This window comes from Leguminivora glycinivorella, chromosome 11 (assembly GCF_023078275.1).
Source record: "Leguminivora glycinivorella isolate SPB_JAAS2020 chromosome 11, LegGlyc_1.1, whole genome shotgun sequence".
NCBI lineage: Eukaryota > Metazoa > Arthropoda > Insecta > Lepidoptera > Tortricidae > Leguminivora > Leguminivora glycinivorella.
This window is the reverse complement of record NC_062981.1, coordinates 5,303,435-5,318,183: the sequence shown is the minus strand read 5'-3', so window position 1 is coordinate 5,318,183 and position 14,749 is coordinate 5,303,435.

The window sequence follows — 14,749 nt, the reverse complement described above, 5'->3', positions numbered from 1 at the left end:
AGTAAAAACCTTTGTCAAATAATACAAAAAAAAAAAAAAAAAAAATACAGAAAATGAACAGCTAAATTACACATTTCAAGAGATGTACAAGTCTCTTTCTATCGTCGCTTAGAACCCATAGTACAAGCTTTGCTTAGTTTGGGGCTAAGTTGGTGTGTGTAAGGTGTCCCTAATATTTATTTATTTATTTTATTTAAAACTAGCTTTTACCCGCGGCTTCGCCCGCGTAATAAAAGTACCTATTCATTAAGAATTTCATTTGGATCCGTAGGTTTCTCTGTAGGTATATTTATCTGCGATTATTTCGATTGCACATAATACTTTTGCTTGCAATGATTGTAGAAATATTACACATCGACCACAGCGTAGGTAATTCTATATACGCTGGGGAAACCTTTATAAACATCCCACATAGCCCGTATTTCGACACTATGATCGGTGGGTAAAAAGTACTTTTTTTTATTATCCCTTACAATTTTTTACATTTTGCTTATACTTATCGCAAACGTAATCTTCAAGCAAATAACGATCGTCTTAGAGCACATTGATTGTAAGAGACCGCCGAACTATTATCCGTATCCCTCTAACGATACCCATATTATCCGTATCCGTATCCGTATCTCTATCCCTATCCCTATCGCTATCGCTAACGCTATGCTATCGCTAACGCTATCGCTATCCCTATCGCTATCCCTATCGCTATCCCTATCACTATCCCTATCGCTATCCCTATCGCTATCCCTATCCCTATCCCTATCCCTATCCCTATCCCTTATCAAGATAACACTAAGTTCTCGCGCTTTGTACACATATTTAAAGTCACATACAGGTCGAACGCGATTAATTAACATTATTTTTACCTTTTTTCCCAACGTTTCGGCCAGGTTGCACTGGCCGTGGTCGCGGAAGACTGACGTCCCAGCAAAATGTCACCGGAGATGTAAACAACACAAAACTACCCGATATTAATTTATATAAATGTTCGGGGTAGACAAATAAATATAATCTACCCGCTTTTAGTTAATGTTTATTTCCCACCGCACGACACACAAAAAAAAAAGAAAAAAGGTAAAAAGAATGTTAATTAATCGCATTCGACCTTAAAAAGTAAAGTATTTAAAAAGTAGCCTATGTTCTGTCTCAGGGTCTAAAGATTGTCTGTTCCAAATTTCATCAAAATCGGTTGCGTGGTTTAAGCGGGAAAGCGTAACAGACAGACAGACAGACAGACAGACAGACAGACAGAGTTACTTTCGCATTTATAATATTAGTATGGATTAGTATGGATAGTATGGATATGGATGGATAGTATGGATGGATAACTAACGTTGTACCTAAACGTTATATTTATAATTAAATTAAAAAGAAAGGATGATATACAGTCTCATTTGCCTTACAGAGTTACTTCGATGGTCCGAGGATCATATTGTACGGACCATAGTTGAGAGTGTACAAAAAAAAATAGGTATTTCCTACTAGTATATATACCAGACTATAGTTAAGCAATTAAGCATGTATGATCTTGATCTATAAACATACCATTTCAGAACAGAAAAGAGAAATGTTATAATCCATAGGTACTTAATATTATAAATGGGAAAGTGTGTGTGTCTGTTTGTTTGTCCGTCTTTCACGCCAAAATGGACCGACGAATTGAAGTGTTTTTAAGTGGAGATAGTTGAAGGGATGGAGAGTGACATAGGCTACTTTTTGTCTCTTTCTAACCCGCCACTTCCCTAAAATGAGTGGTGGAAGATTGTATGGAGCATTCCGTAATATTATAATTTAACTCGAGCGAAGCCGCGGGCAAACGCTAGTACTTATAATAAGTTGTGTTGTTCTGTAACATAATGTCCAATATAACTGGCAACTGCTCACGGTAAACGTGAATATAAAAACTGACACACTCGATAAGAAATTACTGACAATGTATGGTAATAACTTCACTCTCAGAGGAATTCGCCCTACGGCATATGAGGTTTAACTTTAACCTCAATAACTTAGTATGTATTACTTTCCTCGTTCGTAAAATATTGTACGGACGAGTAAATATGTGTAGGTATGTAGGTCCATTTTATCAGCCAATGTTCCAAAAATAAAGAAAAGATGTTTGTAAGGTACAAATAAGAAATCGACTAAACACTAAATTGAGTCGTTTTGCTGGCAATGCTGGCATAGTATGGGTACCTAACTTACTTTAGTCGATGTCAAGCTCAGCATGGTGCTACGCACCCTGAACTGAGTAGTATTTAAAGAAGCTCACCACCCGGCATAGCCAAGCTCATAATCGATATCGTTTCGACAGCGAAACGTACGGAGCGTAAAGCGATTGTCACTTGTCTTGGCACCCTGTGCTTTAGCGTCAACTTACAGTCAAATCTAAAAATAGGGTTGTACACATCTTACTCAAATATGTCCCGTAGCAGCTTAGTCCGGTGTAATAAGAGCGTAGTACCATATTTATGAGACGATTTTTTCGGTACATATTTTTACACTTGACTGTACAGTACGTTCGCATAAGTTAGCTAGTAATTTGGAATCTACGATAGCAGACGCCTGAAATACTCATGCTAAGACAATATTGCATCATTTTGTTAGCAACCTTTTCCTGTGCAGATAGTACCCCCGGTGGCGTAAAGCCAGCGATATAGTGCACGCATGATGAATACCGAGCGTCTTTCACAATATTTTCTAACTATAATCACTTCCCTTTTCGTACGTTTGCTTTGCTCGCCGCATATGAGATAAGGAGAAATTGTACAAACGATTGCAGACATACAATATACGAGTAATTTGATTGTGAGATTAAAATAATTGTTAGGTAACTTAGACAGTTGATTGTTTAGAATTTTCGACGAAGATGATGATGGAGGTATATTAATCCAATATGGGAAAACTTGACAAGGTAGGCTTTTAAGTTAATAGCTGTCAATATCATTTCGTAAGACTGTAATAGTAGGTATCCTGTTTTTGTAATTTAAGTGTCAATGACAGACAAATTGTGCCCCTTGTAACAGGTGCATAGTAAAATAAGCACTAGGTATTCTATAAATGTGCAGTGCAGAAACCACGTCACATAGGAAAAAAAACAAAAGGCTATTTTAATAGTTCCACTAGTCTGTTCCATTACTTCCATTCCATGTGACGATACTTATCCATATCTGGCTCCGATCACTTTACGACCTCGTTGACCTATTGTAGAACGGGGAGCTATCGCTTCAGAATTCCAGTCAGGTCCAAAAAACTGGATCATAACTTTTATGGCTTTGGTTTACGATATTCTCTTTATTCAATACAATATTACTCGTAAATATTACAATCGCTACACAAAACGAGCAGTTATAAATTGGCAACATGAAATGTCATTTCTCTATAGGTATACCATACCTTATACCCGTCCATCTAGGGGAGCATACTCCTATTACACCTGCCGTGTGTGCGGACGAGGGGTTCTATCTCGAATTGGGCTATACAGCCACGAACACAAGTGCCGTAAGGATGCTGCTTAAATCATCTCTTATAGATGCAAAGGCCTATTAATTATTATTATTAAAGGTTATACCTACAGTTTGTGATGAAAGAGAAGTCTCAAAATGTACCTATACGGCCCCATACATTCTACGACTCTTCCCATTCGGAACAGACTTATAATACTTATATACCTATACCGATATGTGTAGGGTACACGAAATAAAACGGGACAACGCTACAATGTTGCCACATTTTAATTTCTTCTCTTTTTTCCGGACTGTAACACATAAAAAGTCGTAAGACAAGTTATGATTGTCCCGAAATCAATCCCTTTCGAAGCCGTGCGTGCAAACCACGAATACCACGTACGAGAAAGTTGGGATAGGCCATACGTCGTGCCGTATCGCGTTTCCGACCGAGATAAACTTATTTATTACTTTAAAACACGTTGAATTACTTGGCTTGTTTAATATAGATTATTCAAATAACCAAAAATAATAATGTATTACTTGTATCTTATTTATTTTACTTATATTCATTTTATTGGTAGTGGGTAGCTTCCTAGCTTCTATATATGTATTTGCAACATATTCAGTAGGTATAGTTAATGATAGTTTTAAATGTTGTCTAATCAAGCCGTTGTGGGCACTACCTACGACATGTGTGATTGTGTATACTATACATCTAGTATCAGCGAACGTGTTAAGAGGTAATGTACGAAACAGATTGCACAAATAATGCATCTTTCTATTTTATTTTAATATTTTTCCGTACTTTTCGTACCTAGCCGCCCTATTTTAGTGACATCGCGCTCTCACTTACTCCCTTAATAGACAGTGTACGCTAGCGTCAAGGTCATTGGGTGTTGTCAGCGTCTTATGCATAGAGTTTTCCAGTTAGGTACACCTCGACATATTACCTCACATATAATAAGTACTTACTTAAGATTAGTAAAGCGCGCAATACAAATGCATGCCTCGATACCCCATCAACGTCAACTCATCAATAAAATGTAGCAATCACACCCATAATCATATCTAGGTTAACGATAATAGAGTATTGTAAATTACAGAAGTAGAGATTAGTCAAAAATAAAGACAGTTAAATCACATGTGTTTTGGTCGTTGTAGTGTACTTAATACATATCAGGTACTTACCTAGTTGTGCTGTCCCAAGTTAAATTGTGTGGTCTAGCGCCATTTAGCATTTCTTTGCAGTGTATTAGCGTGCTTAGAAGGTTTATAATTTTAAAGAACCTATTCGTTATCAACTCATCTCTTTAAAGACGCTAAATTCGTAGTTTTTATATTTTAAAAGTTTTTAAGCTATTGCCGGGAGAGTTATCGTATCCATGTACCTGTACTCGGTACAGTGTTAGACATCAACGCGCCCTAGAGTGTTACTTTTTAGAGAGAGATTATTTATTTACTCATAAGAACTTAAGAACATATTACTGGCCCCGTAGCCGAATGGCATTTCTCCGACGCCAAACGAAAGCGATACGCCGCTGGCTCTGTCGCGCCAATACGCAAGCGCGATAGAGATAGATATCTACTAGCGCTTCGTTTCGTGAGCGTTTCGTGAGCGATTGTGCCATTCGGCTAGCCACCCAGTTCACTAAAATGACTTAACCAAGCTAAATATACCGTGTTCTTTTTTGTATTCCCTTAAATTCGACACGTCGTTAGGTTCATTATCAGGAAACACCCGGTATATCACTTTTTGTTAAATTCGAAAAAACGTCATTATTTCCATACATAAGTAGTTTGTATTTTTGTATTTGTTTGTTGAATATGGTTTACAACTGTGTACAATAGCTTCATTTATTATAGTTTAACCATTCTCTGCTTGGTTTTATCAAAGCATCCGTCTTTTTCTATTATTTGTCTATTTCTGTCTAGTTATGGCAACCGCATGAACCGCAACGCGGTTCCAAGTAAAAATCGCCATGTGTTTGGTTTGCGGTACGCGCCTTATAAGATGTGCTGGGAAAATATTTGTGCTGCTTGTGAATTATTGAATTATAAATGTTATGTTTAAAACAAAATACCATATTTGGTTATATATCAACTCATGATTTGCCAAAAAAGGATAACTGTTAGAGACAGAGCCGTTGTAACATACTTAGGTATTATGTACGATCGAGTAACTACATATCTACGTGTGCACCAATACAAATCGTAAATTTAAAGAAGATTTAGTAAATAAATAAATATTATGGTCAGCTATGGACAGATTAATTTGTGTCGTTGTTAAAGGAACAGGGTTTCTGGGACTGATTTTGTAGTTAAAACAGGTACCAACACCATGCCTAATTTACCTAGATAAATCTTCGTTTACAAAATCACCGCTCAATGAGGAGGCACACTCAAATGTTATGACAGATGGCGCCACCCTATTAATCCATTGCACAGATAAAGAATTTCATACGTAAGAGCGAGAAGATGTGACATGCCTTGGGCACTTGCACAGGCGCCGCCTGGCGGGATAAAATGTCAGTGTGCCTCCTCATTGCTTTGCCAACCGATTGCCCAGACACAGACCTAATAGGTTATTACTTACCTGTACTTATACATACTACCTAAATAGGGGCACCATTGTCACTGGTGCTGCTTTTGTCTGACTGTGATAACAGTTTCTTGTCAATTTCCTTTCCGCGACGGCAGCACCTCGTACCGTAAAATCGCGTGATTTCAGTTACGTCACTCGGATCTGAGTGAAATAATTGATGCATTAAAGCGAACGGTTGCTGTTACATTTTCGATTTACATTTACGTAATTTTCGACTATCGTTTTAAGAACAAATTAATATTGCACCGCTTTCGAATAAGTTAGGTATCTACCTACTTAGCGCTATCGCAATATTCGCAATTGCTAATATTACTTACTTGTAAGTTGGCGACCTCTGTGTAATTCTTAAGGTGAAATTGTCAACAATATTAAATGTCTTAAGATATTCAAACATCTCGGTCACCTATACATATTAAATATATCTGCTCCGAGTCGTTCCTGTTGCAAGGGTTGTCCATCGCGGTTCAACGTGGCAACGCGGCGAGCGTGATGGGCTCCTTTGCAGCGGAGTGGATTTATTAGTAAGTACTGTAAGTAGTTTAGTTCTAATTTTATTTGTAATTATTCATTTATTTCGTTATTCGTATTTATAGTGTCTTGTCTGTAATTATTTTATCTTTATATTAATAAAATTTGTTTTTCTCATAATTGGAACCTATTCTAAGGCTTAGGTACGATAGGTCATAAGTTCTAGAGATGGATTGTAAGAGAGCGCAGCATTATGCTCAGCAGCTCGATATTAAGTACCCAAAGCTTGTAGCAAAATCTCTTTCAGGCATTGCTTTCAGTATCAGCATATTGGAAGAGATACCCAGCAGTATTTCAGCTCATTCGGCTAAAATTTCAACAGTCTTCATGTAATGTAAACCAGTAGATTACTTATATCGCAAAATGTGGTATGTTGAACGATAAACACACGCTGTAACTGTACCGAGTAACTTACAAACTACTTACAGATAAGCAAGTATTTGCAATATCTATGATCCTATCCTGTCGCAACTACTTGCACCAACGATGCAGTGCTAACGACTTCGCGACTGCAGCAAAATATTCAGATCAACTATTCTTGACTCTACAAGTATACGCATTGTCATAAGCACTAAGCAGTACGTAGAAGTATACGCTAATACGCTGAACCTCATGATCAGTATCAACTGTATTAGGCAAACGAAGGTCAAATAGATGCTGGTCCGCGGTGTAGCTTTGACAACAGCTCAGCAAGCCTAGCCAAAATGACAATCGTTGACGCTAGACGCCGATCGAAACGCAGTCTGTCTCTGTTGCGCCAATACGTAAGAGCGATAGAGATGGCGTTTGTACATTTGGCAACGTACCCTGGACATTTATTCCCATGCTTGAAAGCGAGTCGAGCTTTACAGCTCCAGTCTAATTGGGAACGGCATTCTGCATTGCAAATTTGAGTATACATACGTATTGCTTAAGGACCTAAGTTATTTAATGAGAAATTGGTACCCACTTTTATTATGCGGTTGGATTTAGCAACGGCAGTACGTGTGAAAAACTAAGATTGCGAAACTTATTATTGTGATTTGTCTGACATGTTTTTAGGGTCCCGTATTTCTTTTTTAGAGATGTGCAGAAGATATTTTTTTTATTTTAGCTATATATATTGTTATTGTATGTTACATTTTGCAGAGCGCACTTATTCTGGTTACTCAGAGCTGGCAACTCTCCAGCATTGGAATAAAGTACCGAGCCTGGAGAAAGGCGCTCGATTGCTACGATAACTGGAAATTTCAATACCTTAAGTAGCTAAATAACATAGGATTAACATATTTCCATACTAGGTATTTCCGTTTTTCCGTACCGAGCAAATTAAATACGAATATTTAAAATGTAAAACTACTTATACTAGCTAAGTGCAGTTATATTACTTTCGTTTTCCGCTGCGTAGGTACCTATGGTAAATTGCAAGTCAACATTTTCCATTATTTGTGCAACAGTATAGGTAATATCATAGATCAACCTCAACTATATACTAGACGGAGCATTCAAGACTCAAAGTCACTACACATAAATTGTTCTCCCGTAGTAATTCACTAGCTTTATAATGTGTCTGTGTCATCGACCTACAATAGGGACTGAGCTCACACTTTTTTTGCCATACTAAATTGAACCTTATCACCGGCGCATAAAGGCGTTCTTGACAGACTAGCAAAAGTGTGTCCACATGAGAGGGTCAAAGTTGGGGCTGGTGTCCCTCTCGCACGTGTGACCAGTGTTAAAAAATTACTATAGTAGTAGTATTTTTACCTGTATGATAACTAAGTTTATAAACTTCTTAAATTATTTTCGTATTATATCGAGGCAAGGGTATTAATACCTTGTAACGAATTGGGAAGTCATTATTATGAAGCCATAAAACCAAAAAATTGCGCAATTATTAAAAACCTTTAATTGGGTATTAGTAGATTTGGTAGTAACTTTGAATATTGACTGGTATCCCCAAATGATGACAGTGATGACGTCATTCAAATGATTTTGATAGTGGTAATAAGTGCGAGAGGGACACCAGCCCCAACTTTAACCTCTCATGTGGACACACTTTTTGGCCTAACTACTCATTCTGGTTTAATTATAATTCTGTGGTCTGTGTAGTCTGGATAAGTAGACACCGCACCGTACGTTTTTTTTGCGTGCATACACCGCGGTTATATTCCATGGAATGTTAGATGTTACATCGCTTCTTAATTCTATTACTTACCTATGTTTCAATAACATACTTCTTATTAAACATAGCTTACTTGTAGGTATTTATCGCAAAACTACGTCCATTTTGCAAGTCCTCGTGAAAAGCCGACGGCGGTATCGGACGGATAACGAAACGGAAAGTATGGCGTTTACTGTTAGGTACACCATTCGTGCGCTGCATTCAGACAGAAAAACACAATACCAATTCAATGTAGATAGTTACAAACCGCAGGAAATTAACACGTTTCCAATCGATTTGTGTATTGGCGAATTTTTCTGTGACAGAAGTCCCACTTGGCACAAAGTCCTTTCTCTAAAAATCTAACACAAAGTTTATCATGATTTCTTTTTGTATAAATTATATTTTGAACCTCAGAAGGCGTACCGCAAACTACGTATGGTGTTTATTATTCTCCGCAGGTTGTCTGGAAGAGATAGCTCTTTAGCGATAAGACCGCCTTTTGTTTTACCTCTCAAGTTGCTGTTACTTACTATGTTGTTCCCTGTATTGAGGTGTGCAATACAGTGTATTTTTACTATTTGTAGGTATTGTATTGTGCGTCCTGTCACGCGGTACGTGCCAATTTATAAGTGTGGCAGAGGCAACAAGAGTGCGACAGGGTTCTTGCTAGGCCCTCTGTTCTAGAAAACTTATTAGTACGAACTCGCGTTTCCTTACTGCCACCGTTGTAGGCCTAACCATAATAAGGAACTATAACATCTAATTATAGTTCCGGGCCTGGGCGTATAAGATTAAGCTTTCGCGCACTCTTCCGGCTGTGCAATGAATACTGCAGTGGTTTTCTCCACAGATTGCAGTACGAACTGTGAAGTGAACTGTCGCCCGCTGGCTTTGAAACTTTTAATAAGAAGAAAATATATTCCGATCTTAAAGGATAGCAACGTCTATAGATATGCCTCCATTTTTCTCCAACGTGAAGAAAAAGGATGGCATGTTGCCTATGATCATATTTCTATGATAAACATATGATAGTGGACTATCGGCCGTAGGGAAACAATGGTAATTGGCCTACCCATTGCCTTACCAATATCATTTCATACATAACTATAGGTTGCTATGCTATAGGGCTATTAAAAAAAAGAGGTAAAGTATACGAACATCTACCATGACTTTTTGACGTTTTAGAACGTTCAAGCGTAAACGTCACGGACAATGACATTCATGTACACTCTCGGCAACTATTCGGTATTCGGCAAGTTTTTCAATGTTCGTATTCGGCCGAATAGTTCAGTTCAATTGCCGAATATTTACCGAATAAACAAAGTAAACAAATAGCATAAGTTGTCCCGTAATTCATCGGATAATGAATCCTATTTCAGTATTATGATTTTAAGGAACTACAAAAAAGAAATAAATAATACACTTTATAATAAAAATACAATTCTTTTGCAACAAAGGACAAAATAACAGTAGCTCATGAAAAAAAAAAACTATAGTTATCCACTAAATGATAGTAATATTAGGAACATTAAGCACCATCGTTATTAGACATTATATGTTCATATATGTATCAAAAATCAAATATTAAACATTTATAAGTTTTGAACTCAACATCAGCCTTGAAAATACGTCGCAACCGAATATTCGGCCGAATGTTCAGTTCGGTAGGAGCTAAACCGAATGTTCGTATTTGGCGAAATCCTTATTCGGCCCATCTCTACCCTCCACCAACCTTACCTAACCTACATTCCTACCTACACGTCTATCGTGTAACTTATTATAAAACGTCGAAAGCTCATAGTACAGGCTCTGGTTAAGTCATGGCCATAGCTGGGCACCGTTAATCAAATAGTTAACTTCGATAATCGTTAATCCGTTACTTAAAAAGTTAACTTCGTTAATCGTTAAAGCGATACATTTCGGTAGATTTAACGGAAGTTAAAGTTAATCGATAATCCGTTAACACGTCATAAAAATAAGACTCCACTATAGGTATTATGTATTTCTATTTACTAAGTATCCACCAAAAACCATTAAAACATGTGACGGAAATCGGTAAAAAACCGGTCTCTTCGGGCTTTTACCGCCGTTGGTTGGCTAAATCCTAGGTTTTACTTCAGATTGGTAATTATTGGGTCATTCATGCGGTCGCGATCGTGGTGCGTCGGTTCTTCAGATTGAGATTTGAGATGACAACTCGGTATTGTGGGCCACGGTAACTTGGTAGAGTAATCTAAGGCCCGAGCCGGACTCTAACTCGATGCGTCGGTTGCGCGATTTGTCTGTCATGCCTGATGATTGCACTCTATTCCCAGGTTAGTGATCGATCTAGCACGCCTAATAAGATTTAGGAGATCTCGAATAAGTGATCCAAAGTCGCCAATTGGTCTTTAGACTGTTTATAACCGACGGATCCGTCGGATAAAACCTAGGTTTTGCCGTACTACGGACTTTTACAGTAGCAGTAAGGACGTGGTTTTCGCGGCGCAGCGAGCCGCTTGGGGTGCTGGATTAACGATTAACGGACTAGATGAAATTTAACGGAAGTTAACGAATCCGTTAACATTTTTTAAAGTTAACTTAAAAGTTAATCCGTTAATCGAAATGTTAACTTCGTTAATTAACGATTAACGGATTAAAGAGTTAATGCCCAGCTATGGTCATGGCGGGCAAGCATGGTAGCACCTTTCCCGCGATAGCTACCGTGCTTGCCCGCCAGCTCGTGTCGTGAACCAAAGCAACGCCAACGACCTATAAACAAGGTGTTACTCTAGCCTGGCATAACGAAGCGGCGTGAACCGGAGTATTATAATTTAGGAGAGAGCCACTCGGTGAACCGCGGCAACCATTGTTTACGCCAGCGATGGCAAACCTGTGGCACACTAACAACTATTTAGACAAGCAGGCAGGCAAGCACGGTCGCGTGATAAATGTGAGGCCGTCCTTTTCGCACTATTTGTAAGTGCGATGGAACGCACCCATGCGATAAAGTTTATCCAAGTAGTGTGCTACCGGCTACGCCCGCAGGTCTGTTTGGATTTTTTTCGTCTATATCTAGGTATGAGATAACAGATGTCGCCATGCAGCATCGCTTATACAATTTGACCGAAGCGACAGCGCAGGCGAAGGTCTACAGCTCACAGAGCCACCTCTATACTGAATTATATAGCCATATAATTCAGTATAGAGATCAGCATATTCTATTCTATGTATTCAAATAATTCAGGTTTAAGTTAACTATGAATTCGTATGCTTAGTCTTAGTTTCAATATGTACATTTTCTCAAGTATTTTTTCCAGATGAAGATGTGACTTTAGTCCTTTCATGTGTTTATTATTGTTTTTGAACAAACTGACCAATTAATTTATAACAATCGTAACATCTTCCACTGTTCGCCACCTCTGGTTTACGTCGGCAATTGTTTCCAAGTTTCATTCCGAGCCACTTTTAATGTCTGAGCCGATGACTAATTTTAACTTTCAGCAAGTCTTGGTGATGAGGTGATGATTACTAAATAATAAACAATATGTACTTTAATAACTGTTTTATTTCTGAAACATACAAATAGTAATCACTACACTTCTATGTAGTTATTTGAGACTCAAGAAATATATGAGACGAATAATAAAAAACAACCAAATTTGGACTCTATTATTAAACAATAAAGTTTAATTCCACCAACATCGTAAAGTTTAAGAATCATAATATTTAACAAGATAATTTTGTACTGCAGGCTATGGCAAACTAAAGTTAAGTACTAAACTATAATAGCCACTAGTTATTATGGTTAAAAGTATTCAACTATGTATAAATGAGGAGGTAAACCGACGTTTTATCACCGGAGGCGCCACTGGACCTGAATACAGTCTCTTTGAAATCAAATAATTTTTCGACTTTTGTCTGGCTTGCCTGTTATGCTGTATACTCCATTTCAAAATTTTCAAATACAAAAGCCCGATAGTACTTGAAACTTAATAATCTTAGGGCTTAAGGCCCTTTTGTTATCCAATTAGTTACTTAAAAAACAGCATGCGTCGGTGCAAACTGCATACAACTATAGGGAAAATAAAGCGAAAGTGCGTGAAATATACCACAGGGTCTGGCCAGGGGCCCGTTTCTCGAAGCTACAAGTTACAATTTACAAGTGGTAGTCAATGTCTAATATGATAAGTTGGAAAGACACTTCGCTTGTAACTTTCAGTTTTGAGTAATGGGCCACAGGTGTCTTTTGTTTTCACTATTAATATAGGTAGTTTCAACTCAGTTGAGGCCACGCACACTATAACACTGTCATGTAATGACAACGAGATTTTGAAATTAGTGTTCTTACCGTGTACCGACTGCAGATTCAACAGTGAATTGCAAGAAAGACCAAAAAGTTTCTATTTACTATTTTGTTAAGAATTACGTCTATAGAACAATTTTCAAACAAATTAATTGTCAATTTATGATTGTAATATTAATCGTAGAAATCAAAGATAATATATGTAATAACAATGACATCCTTCCGATATAAAATATATCGATAGCTGAATACTTAAACATTAAATAACATAAAAATACAAGTTAAAATATTTTCTATGAAAATAATTTAATTTGTTCTTAGAGCTGAATACATATTTGGAAGTGAAATTTCATATGAGCTATAAAGTTCACCGGATAATTTAATTTAATAAAATAATATCGTTTGTCCTTAGCAAAATTTTATTCGTGCCACCGCGACTTCCAGCAAGTAATACTGATTTCACATTTAATAGCGTCATGAGAAAATTAAACGAAGAAATAGCAGCATTTGATAAAGAAACGTTTCACAGTATTTTCTGAAAAACCCAGGAAAACGAAGAAAGATATAGGGAAAGGGAACCTATTATGATAGATGATTTAACCGAAAACCAAAACCTTATAATATAATCAAACCTAACGAATCAGATGAAGATATGCCAAGTGACGGTGGGATATAAAAGGATTTGTTCATTATTTTTTACTGCTTTTAATACCATTAATGATAAGTATATCAATAAATAATAATGTTTTTCAAAAATATATTAATCGTATTTTTTACATTCACTCACTCATTTCATTCATTATTTTTTTTGCAATCAGTACTTATCTTCATTTAGCTGTGTGTGTTATCATTCACTTCAACCTCCGTGGAATTACCTATACTATTGTTAACGCTTACTGACCGGATCAAATCCTATCAGGCGTTCTTATTTGAAATGGAGTGTACTCCGTTGTTCCATTCCCAGAACAGAGGCAGTGGCGACATCTGTTGTAACCTGTCAGTGTGCCTCCTCATTGGTAGGGAGCAGAGTTACCTTTTTTGAACATATCTACATGTACCTAATCCATGAGTGGTTTCAGCCCATTTCAATCTTGAAAGTCAAGAAACTCATTTATTACATAATTGAGGATTTCGGTAGTTTTCGCATATAAGTAATATGCAAAGGTAACTAAGCCTCCTAACATTTTTCGAAGTTTGTGAGAAGTGAAGCACGATTCGACTAGAACAACTCAACAAAATACTATGTAACAATTTTTGAATTAAAGAAATAATAATCTCATAAGACCCCGTATTTGAATTGGTACAAAAAATCATAGAAAACAGTAGGCTGATACATTTTCATACCAGTTACGTGATACCGGAAAAATTCCCCAAACAGGAAATATTCCCTTAGAAAATTTCCCAAGAATGACATATCAGTAACCAGTGGGCGAGCGGGCGTCTAGTGGGATAAACTTCATTGCATCGGTGCGTCCCTATCGGACTTACAAATAGTGCGAAAAGGACGGCCTGACGTTATATCGTTTATCACGGGACAGTACTTGCCTGCCTGAACATCATAGCTGGGCATTAACTCGTTAATCCGTTAATCGTTAATTAACGAAGTTAACATTTCGATTAACGGATTAACTTTTAAGTTAACTTGAAAAAATGTTAACGGAATCGTTAACTTCCGTTAAATTTCTCCGAGTCCGTTAATCGTTAATTTATTAGGGCACAGGCGCCATCTGCGCTGCGAAAAACACGTT